The 10,129-nt window shown below is 48.4% G+C and overlaps 1 protein-coding gene across 1 annotated transcript in view; it reads right to left on the reverse strand.

Moving 5' to 3' along the window:
- Nucleotides 1-10,129, reverse strand: part of LOC147091821 (uncharacterized) — a 171,515-nt gene that overhangs the window by 47,570 nt on the left and 113,816 nt on the right. Inside the window, exon 2 of the mRNA XM_085976626.1 lies at nt 8,739-8,872. The gene's annotated coding sequence lies outside the window, so the exon portion shown is untranslated. The remainder of the gene's footprint in view (nt 1-8,738; nt 8,873-10,129) is intronic.

The following is a 10,129-nucleotide window of genomic DNA, read 5'->3' on the forward strand; positions in this document are numbered from 1 at the left end:
TCCCGCTCCCGCATTGTTACCTCTGGTGTCCCCAAGGATCTATCCTTGGGCCCCTCCTATTTCTCATCTAAATGCTGCCCCTTGGCGACATCATCCGAAAACACAGCGTCAGTTTCCACATGTACGCTACTACCTCCCCACCACTTCTCTCGACCCCTCAACAGCGTCTAAATTGTCAGACTGCTTGTCCGATATCCAGTTCTGGATGAGCAGAAATTTTCTCCAATTAAATGTCGGGAAGACCGACTGGCTCCATCCCTCTCCTTATCATCTGTCTGAGGCTGAACGAGACCGTTCACAACCTTGGTGTCATATTTGACCCTGAAATGAGCTTCCGACCCCATATCCGCAGCATCACTAAGAGCGCCTCCTTCCACCTGGGTAACATGGCCCGTCTTGGCCCCCTGCCTCAGCTCATCCGCTGCTGAAACCCTCCCCCGGCCCTTTGTCATCTCTAGACTTGACTATTCCAACACACTCCTGGCTGGCCTCCCACATTCCAGCCCACATCACCTTGAGCTCATCCAAAACTGACCGTACTGTGACCCCGCCCACTCCCCCTACTCCGCATGCGCCGCCGGCCACCAGACTGCGCATGCTCGGCAGGACCACGGCTCCCGAGGATCAGCCGGCACCGCGCCTGCGCACAGACCCCGCATTCTGGGTCGGCCCGGGCAACCGCCAAAGTCCGGATCACCGGCGGAAAGTGAGTTTAATCAGGGTTTTTTATATAGAGCAGAGAGAAGCGCGGTCGGGGAGATAAATAAACAGAAAATACAAACCGCACCGTCCCAGCGCCCTCCCGGCACCGAGCGGAGCGGATTGAGCGGCCGCAGCCCCTTGTCTTCTGCAGGGAGCCGGACTGGGGCACGTCATCAACTCCATGGCGGTGACTGACGGGAGCTCCGACCAATAGGGAGAGCGGGCGGAGCTTGGAGGACTGAGGTGGCGGCGGGTCCTCCAACCAATCGGGGTGTCCGAGGGGCGGGACTTCCGCCGCCTGCTTCTCCCGCTGCTGAGACAAGTGGAATGGAGCAGAAATAACAGGATTGTGGAAATACTCAGCAGGCCAGGCAGCATCCGTGGAGAGAGAAACAGAGTTAACGTTTCAGGTCTGGGACCCTTCATCAGAACTGGAAAAAGCTGGAGATGTAACAGATTTTAAGCAGGCGCAGAGACGGGGGGGGGTTAGGAGGGGAGGAAGGAATTGAAAGAACATGCTGTGAAAATGTTGCAAATGGGAATGGCAAAATCATACTGCATGAAAAATGGGGGCAGGGATTATTATCTGAAATTGTTGAACTTGATGTGAGTCCGGCAGGTTGTAAAGTGCCCAATCGAAAGATGAGGTGCTGTTCCTCGAGCTTACGTTGAGCTTCATTAGAACAATGTATTAGGCCGAGGACACAGAGAGATCAGAGTGGGAGTGAAGCGGAGAATTAAAGTGACAGGCGACCGGAAGCTCAGGGTCACCCGTACGGACTGAACGGAGGTGTTCCGCAAAGCGGTCGCCCAATCTGCATTTGGTCTCCCCAATGTAGATGAGACGGCATCACAAGCAGCGAATACAGTATATTAAATTGCAAGAAGTACAAGTAAATCGCTGTTTCACCTGGAAGGGGTGTTTGGGGCCCTGGACAGTGGGAAGGGAGGAGGTAAAAGGGCATGTGTTGCATCTTTTGCACTTGCACGGGAAGGTGCCGGGTGAAGGGGAAGGGCTGTTGCGAGTGATTGAGGAGTGGACCAGAGTGTCGCGGAGGAAGCGGTCCCTTCAGAATGCTGAAAGGGGAGGTGAGGGGAAGATGTGTTTGGTGGTGGGATCACGTTGGAGGTGGCGGAAATGGCGGAGGATGATCCGTTGACTGAGGAGGCTGGTGGGGTGAAAGGGGAACCCTATTGTAGCGAGAGGGTTTGAGTACAGGAACAAGGATGTCTTGCTGCAGTTATACAGGGCCTTGTTGAGACCACATCTTGTGTACTGTGTGCAGTTTTGGTCGCCTTATCTGAGGAAGGATGTTCTTGCCATGGAAGGAGTTCAGCAAAGATTCACCAGGCTGATACCTGGGATGGCAGGAATGACGAATGAGGAGAGATTGGGTCAATTTGGCTTGTACTCGCTGGAGTTTGGAAGAATGAGAGGGGATCTCATTGAAACTTATAAAATTCTGACAGGACTGGACAGACTCGATGCAGGAAGGATGTTCCCGATGGTCGGGGAGCCCAGAACCAGGGGTCACAGTCTAAGGATAAGGGGTAGGCCATTTAGGACAGAAATGAGGAGGAATTTCTTCACCCAGAGAGTGGTGAACCTGTGGAATTCTCTACCACAGAAGGCAGTAGAGGCCAATTCATTAAATATATTCAAGAAGGAGTTAGATATATTTCTTAAGGCTAAAGGGATCAAGGGATATGGGGAGAAGGCAGGGACAGGGTACTGAGTTTGGATGATCAGCCATGATCGCATTGAATGGCGGAGCAGGCTCGAGGGGCCGAATGGCCCACTCCTGCTCCTATCTTCTATGTTTCTATGTTTAATAATAACTTTCAATGGGGAATTGGATAAATGCTTGAAGGGGAAAAATTTGCAGGGCTATGGGGACAGAGCAGGGGAGTGGGACTAAATGGAGAGCTCTTTCAAAGAACTGGCACAGGCACGATGGGCTGAATGGCCTCCTTCTGTGCTGTATGATTCTAGGAGCCACTACTAGAGTGGAGTGGTGCCCGCAAGGATCGCTCGGCAGGAAATTGGGAGGAGGTGGTTCACACGCAGACAGCACCCGATTTCGAGATGCTGTTCTTTTAAAATTGGTCCTCCACAGGCAAGGATGCTCCCGGTCCCTTTAATGAAAATCACATTGAAAAGGAGAGTCCCTGTCCCTTTAAGAACCCTCCACCCATCACTCCCACCTTTTTCTTAAAGTTTTTGAAATTAATAATAAAAGTTCATGCAGAAAAAATGTGTCTGACTGTATTTTTGTGAGTATCTGTGTGTGTGTGTCTGTCTGACTGTATGTGTGTGTGTCTGTGCAGTGGGGAAAGAGTTAAACTGACATCGCTGACAGTTTCACTGAATGGTGTAAGAAAGACCATACTTTGCTGTAGTAAGCTTTTTCTAAGTTGCTGAATTGGCAGTGGAGATAACATAGCCGGACATGGAACCATAAGAGTCCTAAGAGGATGTAAGTTCTGTTCTGGCAGGGAAGTAAAACAATGAAAGAGGCCTAGAGAGGCAGGAAAGGAGGACAATGAGTCAGAAGTACAATGTTGATGAGACCCATCCGGCATAAACAAAGGTCATAGGTGCAACAACAGCTTGGGGGATAACGGCCGATGATAAAGGCGGTACTTTAATGTAACGTGGCATAGGCAACCAATCAGTGAGGATGCATGCGGGCCAAGGTCCAATCAGGTGGCAGGAATGAATTTTGACATGTGTGTTGTAATGTATAAAAATGTCGTGTTTGCTGCACCAATTTGGAAAGGTCTGGCTAAGACAGAGCAGACTGTTTCCCCACCGGTGCAATAAAGACCAATCTAAAACCTTGTGTCGAGTGTTGGTTTAAAATACTCCACAACAGCTGTATCCAGTGCACTCAGCCGTTTCTTGATATCATGTGGAGTGAATCGAATTGGCTGAAGACCGGCTTCTGTGATGGTGGGGACTGCAGGAGGAGGCCGATATGGATCATCCACTCGGCACTTCTGGCTGAAGATGGTGGGAAACGCTTCAGCCTTGTCTTTTGCACTCACGTGCTGAGCTCTCAGCATCCACCCTGTTAAGCCCCCTCAGAATCTTACATGTTTCAATAAGATCATCTCTCATTCTTCTAAACTCCAATGAGTATAGGCCCAACCTGCTCAACCTTTCCTCCTAAGGCAACGCCTTCATCCCAGGAATCAACCTAGGATGCAGGCCATCAGGTCCAGGGGACTTGTCAGCCTGTAGCCCTATTAATTTGCCTAGTACTTTTTCTCTAGTGAGAGTGATTGTTTTAAGTTCCTCCCTCCCTTTTGCCCCTTGGTTTTCCACTATTATTGGGATGCTTTTAGTGTCTTCTCCCATGAAGACAGATACAAAATATTTGTTCAAATTCCTTGTTTCCCATTATTAATTCCCCAGTCTCATCCTCTAAGGGACCAACGTTTACTTTAGCTACTCTCTTCCTTTTTATATACTTGTAGAAGCTCTTACTGTCTCTTTTTATATTTCTTGCTAGTTTACTCTCAATCAATGTTCTCCCTCTATTATTCTCAGTCCATTATTTTTTTAGTCATCCTTTGCAAGTCTCTAAAAATCCCCCACCACTAATCTTCACAACATTGTATGTCTTTTCTTTCAATTTGATACCATCCTTAACTTCCTTAGTTCATCCTTCTCAGAGTCTTTCTCACTGGAATATATCTTTGCTGAGAATGATGAAATATCTCCTTAAAAGTCTGCCACTGCTTATCTACCATCTTAACTTTTAATCTATTTTCCCAGTTCACTTTAGTCAACTCTGTCTTCATACCCTTGTAATTGCCTTTATTTAAGTTTAAGACACTAGTTTCAGACCCAAGTTTCTCACCCTCAAACTGAATGTGAAATTCTATCATGTAATGAGCAGGTTCCCTAGAGGATCCTTTACTATGAGATCATTAATTAATCCTGTCTCATTACACATTACCAGATCTAAAATAGCCTGTTCCCTAATAGGTTCCACAACATATTGTTCTAAGAATATGTCCTGAATACACTCTATGAACTCGTCCTCAAGGCTACCTTTGCCAATTTGATTTGTCCAATTGATATGAAGATTAGAATCACCCAAGATTATTGCAGTAACTTCTTACAAGCCCCCATTATTTCTTGATTTATACTCTGTCCTACAGTGCAGCTACTGTTCGGGGGCCTGTGGACCACTCCCACCAGTGACTTCTTTCCCTTATTATTTCTTATCTCCACCCAAACTGATTCTACATCTTGATCTTCCGAGCCAAGATAATTTCTCACCACTGTACTGATCTCATCCTTTATCAACAGAGCTACCTCACCTCCTTTTCCTTTTTGCCTATCCTTCCAAAATATCAAATACTCCTGAATATTCAGTTCCCAGCCTTGGTCACCTTGTAACCACGTCTTTGTAATGGCGATCAGATTATAACCATTTATTTCTATTTGTGCCGTCAACTCATCTATCTTGTTACGAATGCTGCGTGCATTCAGATAAAGAGCCATTAATTTAGTCTTTTTACCATTTTTCCCTACTCTGGCCTTATTTGCTGGTACACTCTAATGCTTGTACACTCTGTCCCTTCCTGTCACGCTCTGGTTATCATTACCCCTATCGCTACCCTGCACTATTGCCTTGTCCTTTCTCTTTAACTTTCTAGGTTTCCCCTCACCTGAACCCACCCCCCCCACTATTTAGTTTAAAGCCCTATCTACAGCCCTAGTTATTCGATTCGCCAGGACACTGGTCCCCGCACACTTCAAGTGAAGCCCGTCCCAACGGAACAGGTCCCTCTTTCCCCAGTACTGGTGCAAGTGCCCCATGAATCGAAACCCATTTCTCCCACACCAATCCTTGAGCCACGCATTCAACTCTCTGATCTTATTGACCCTATGCCAATTTGCTCATGGCTCACGTAGTAATCCAGAGATTACATTGTGATTCTGCTTTTTAATTTAGCCCCTAGCTGCTCGTACTCCCTCAGTAGAACCTCTTTCTTAGTCCTACCGATGTCATTGGTACCTGTGTGGACCACGACAACTGGATCCTTCCCCTCCCACTCCAAGTTCCTCTCCAGCCCAGGGGAGATATCCTTAACCCGGGCACCGGGCAGGCAACATAGCCTTCGGGACTCACGCTCTCGGCTACAGAGAACAGTATCTATCCCCCTAACTATATTGTCCCCTACCACTACTACAGTCCTTTTTACTCCCCCAACTTGAATGGCCCCCTGTACCATGCTGCTTTGGTCAGTTTGCTCATCCTCCCTGCAGTCCCTGCTCTCGTCCACACAGGCTGCAAGAACCTCATACCTGTTGGACAAGTGCAAGGGCTGAGGTTCCTCCAATGTTACCTTCTGGATCCCCATACCTGCCTCACTCGTAGTCACACCGTCCTGTCCCTCACCACGGACCAAATCTGAAGTATTTAACGTAAGGGGTGTGACTGCCTCCTGGATCAAAGAGTCCAGGTAACTTTCTCCCTCCCTGATGTATCGCAGTGTCCGAAGCTCGGACTCCAGCTCATCAACTCTGAGCCGAAGTTCCTCGAGCTGCAGACACTTCTGGTCACCACACTTTAGGAAGGATGTGAAGGCCCTTGAGAGGGTGCAGAGGAGATTTACCAGAATGGTTCCGGGGATTGGGGATCTTAGCTACAAGGACAGGTTGGAGAAGCTGGATTTGTTTTTATTAGAGCAAAGGAGGTTGAGGGGTGATTTGATCGAGGTGTACAAGATTATGACAGGTTTGGATAGGCTAGATGGGGAAAGGCTGTTCCCACTAGTTGATGGTACAAGGACTAGGGGACACAGATTTAAGGTTTTGGGCAAGAGATACAGGGGGGACGTGAGGGAAAACTTTTTTACACAGCCACTGGTGAGGACCTGGAACTCGCTGCCGACGGAAGTGGTGGAAGCGGAGACACTCAATGTTTTCAAGGGGAGACTGGATAGGCACTTGAGGGAAATAAACTTGCAGGGCTACGGGGATAGAGCGGGGGAGTGGGACTGACTGGATTGCTCTACAGAGAGCTGGCACGGACTCGATGGGCCGAATGGCCTCCTTCTGTGCCTCTATGACTCTATGTGGTTGCTGTGGATCACACTGGGGTCCACCAACTCCCACATGCTACAGTGGCAACACATCACCAGCCCTGCCATCTCTATTGTATTTTATTTAACTAATTAGGTTTTCAAGTTTTGAAATACCCAATTGTCTATTAATAGCTTTTAATCTAGGTAATAACCTTGTTTAATTTATGACATTTAGTTATATGCTTTAGATCTTTACTGTAACTTAGCCCACAGTCCTAATCTACATCCCAGGGTACTTAAGGAAGTGGCCCTAGAAATAGTAGATGCATTGCTGGTCATCTTCCAGAACTCGATAGACTCTGGAACGGTACCCATGGATTGGCGGGTAGCTAATGTTACTCCACTATTCAAAAAAGGTGGTAGAGAAAAGGCGGGGAATTATAGACCGGTAAGCTTGACATCGGTAGTGGGGAAAATGCTGGAGTCCATTATAAAAGATGTAATAGCAGAGCACTTGGAAAGCAGTGACTGGATCGGACAAAGTCAACATGGATTTACAAAAGGTAAATCATGCTTGACTAATCTACTGGAATTTTTTGAGGATGTAACTGGTAAAATAGATAAGGGAGAACCAGTGGATGTGGTGTATTTGGACTTTCAGAAGGCTTTCGATAAGGTCCCGCATAAGAGATTAGCGTGCAAAATTAAGGCACATGGGATTGGGGGCAAGGTATTGACTTGGATAGAGAACTGGTTGGCGGACAGAAAGCAAAGAGTTGGAATAAACGGGTCGTTTTCCGAGTGGCAGGCAGTGACTAGTGGGGTACCGCAAGGATCGGTCCTAGGACCCCAGCTGTTCACAATATATATTAATGATCTGGACGAGGGAATTGGATGTAATAATATCTCCAAATTTGCAGACGACACAAAGCTGGGGGGGAGGGTATGCTGTGAGGAGGATGTCGGGAAACCCCAGCACGATTTGGACAGGTTGGGTGATTGGGCAGAAACATGGCAAATGCACTATAATGTGGATAAATGTGAGGTTATCCACTTTGGTGGCAAAAACAGGAAGGCAGATTATTATTTGAATGGTAATAGTTTGGGAGAAGGGGAAGTGCAAAGAGACCTGGGTGTTCTTGTACACCAGTCGCTGAAGGTAAGCATGCAGGTGCAGCAGGCGGTTAAGAAGGCAAATGGTATGTTGGCCTTCGTAGCAAGAGGGTTCGAGTACAAGAACAAGGATGTCTTGCTACAGTTGTACAGGGCCTTGGTGAGACCACACCTTGAGTATTGTGTGCAGTTTTGGTCGCCTTACCTGAGGAAGGACGTTCTTGCCATGGAAGGAGTGCAGCGAAGATTCACCAGGCTGATACCTGGGATGTCAGGAATGACGTATGAGGAGAGATTGGGTCGATTGGGCTTATACTCACTGGAGTTTAGAAGATTGAGAGGGGATCTCATCGAAACCTATAAAATTCTGTCAGGCCTGGACAGACTAGATGCAGGAAGGATGTTCCTGATGGCCGGGGAGTCCAGAACCAGGGGTCATAGTCTAAGGATAAGGGGTAAGCCATTTAGGACTGAAATGAGGAGGAATTTCTTCACCCAGAGAGTGGTGAACCTGTGGAATTCTCTGCCAGAGAGGGCGGTGGAGGCCAGTTCATTAAGTATATTCAAGAAAGAGTTGGATATATTTCTTAAGGCTAAAGGGATCAAGGGATATGGGGAGAAGGCAGGGACCGGGTACTGAATTTGGATGATCAGCCATGATCTCATTGAATGGCGGAGCAGGCTTGAAGGGCCGAATGGCCTACTCCTGCTCCTATCTTCTATGTATCTATGTAATTAAACCCCAGTTGTTTATATTTTTTTTACGTATCAACAGCAACTCTTACCCCCACCTCATCGAATTCGCTCACTCACCCAATTCCCGAGTTCAGTACTCTGTAGAAGCAATACTCCGTAGAACTGGACTCCGTGCTACTTACCTCCCAAACATTTCTCCTTCCACACTCAAAAGGCCGATGAATTTCAGGTCCTGATGAATGGAGTGACTCTCTGAGATCTTGATGTGCTGTTTGGTTTGAGTTTCCCCGTCTGTCAATCCTGCCCATCTCACAGCCTGTGAAAGGAGTTTACAAAAGCCATCACTGAGAGTCCAGGACAGAAATTGACAACATTCTCTCCTCCTGCTCCCTGGCCCAAGGGGGCTGCGCATGCGCCCCGCTGCACACTCGGCCTCTCAAGGTGGCGGCCGTTGAGCCGGGCCTGTCACCGGGAGAAAGCCCAGCAGCCGCCGCCCCGCTCGGGGCAAACGCAGGACCCGTAGGTTCTTATTCAGGGGTTTGAGGCCTAAACCGGGTGTTTATAAAGCCTCCCCGCCAGTTCCATTGCTCCCCTGCGCCCCTCCGCCTCCCCGCTCCGGAATCTTCTCTCCGCCTTCCGCCACCATCACCCGACTGGCGGCACTGACTGCGCACACGCGGGACCCGCCCCACCTCAAGCCGCGCCTGCGCACCAGGCCCCTGCAGCATTGATAGGGCCTATTCTTCATTGCGGAGCATTCTGGGTAACAGCCGCCGCCATTGTCTCGCCCGGCTGAGGAGCGCAGAGATACATTTAGAGCAAGCAATAGGAGGAGGAGGAGAAAATCAATGAAAGTTCATTCCTGTGATTTCAGACACCGGGATGAGCTGCGCGGCGTCCATTGGAGCAATGCTCGGATACATTCGGCGCATGGGCAACTAGCACAAATTTAGAAAGGGTTAGAAGATGAGATTAAATTGTTAAAGTTTATTATTCTATTTAAAAAATGAAGTGGATGATTAGCATGGGTTAGATACAGATTAAGACTCTCTCTGCACTGTCCCATTAAACACTCCCAGGACAGGTACAGCAGGGATGAGATACAGAATACAGATACAGATACAGAATACAGCACCCTCTACATTCATGGGCGTCACTGGCAAGGCCAACATTTATTGCCCATCCCTAATTGCCCTTGAGCAGGTGGTAGTGAGCCACCTTCTTGAACCGCTACAGTCCTTGTGGTGAAGGTACTTCCACAGGGCCGTTAGGCAGGAAGTTCCAGGATTTTGACCCAGTGACGATGAAGGATCGGCGATATATTTCCAAGTCAGGATGGTGTGTGACTTGAAGGGGAACTTACAAGTGGTGGTGTTCCCATGCACCTGCTGCCCTTGTCCTTCTAAGTGGTAGAGGTCGCGGGTTTGGGAGGTGCTGCCGAAGAAGCCTTGGCGAGTTGCTGCAGTGCATCTTGTAGATGGTACACACTGCAGCCACAGTGCGCCGGTGGTGCAGCAAGTGAATATTTCAGGTGGTGGCTGGGGTGCCAATCAAGTGGGCTACTTTGTCCTGG

The sequence above is a fragment of the Somniosus microcephalus genome, unplaced genomic scaffold (genome assembly GCF_052327205.1).
Source record: "Somniosus microcephalus isolate GS21.2 unplaced genomic scaffold, FLI_Smic_1.0 unresolved_chr3, whole genome shotgun sequence".
NCBI lineage: Eukaryota > Metazoa > Chordata > Chondrichthyes > Squaliformes > Somniosidae > Somniosus > Somniosus microcephalus.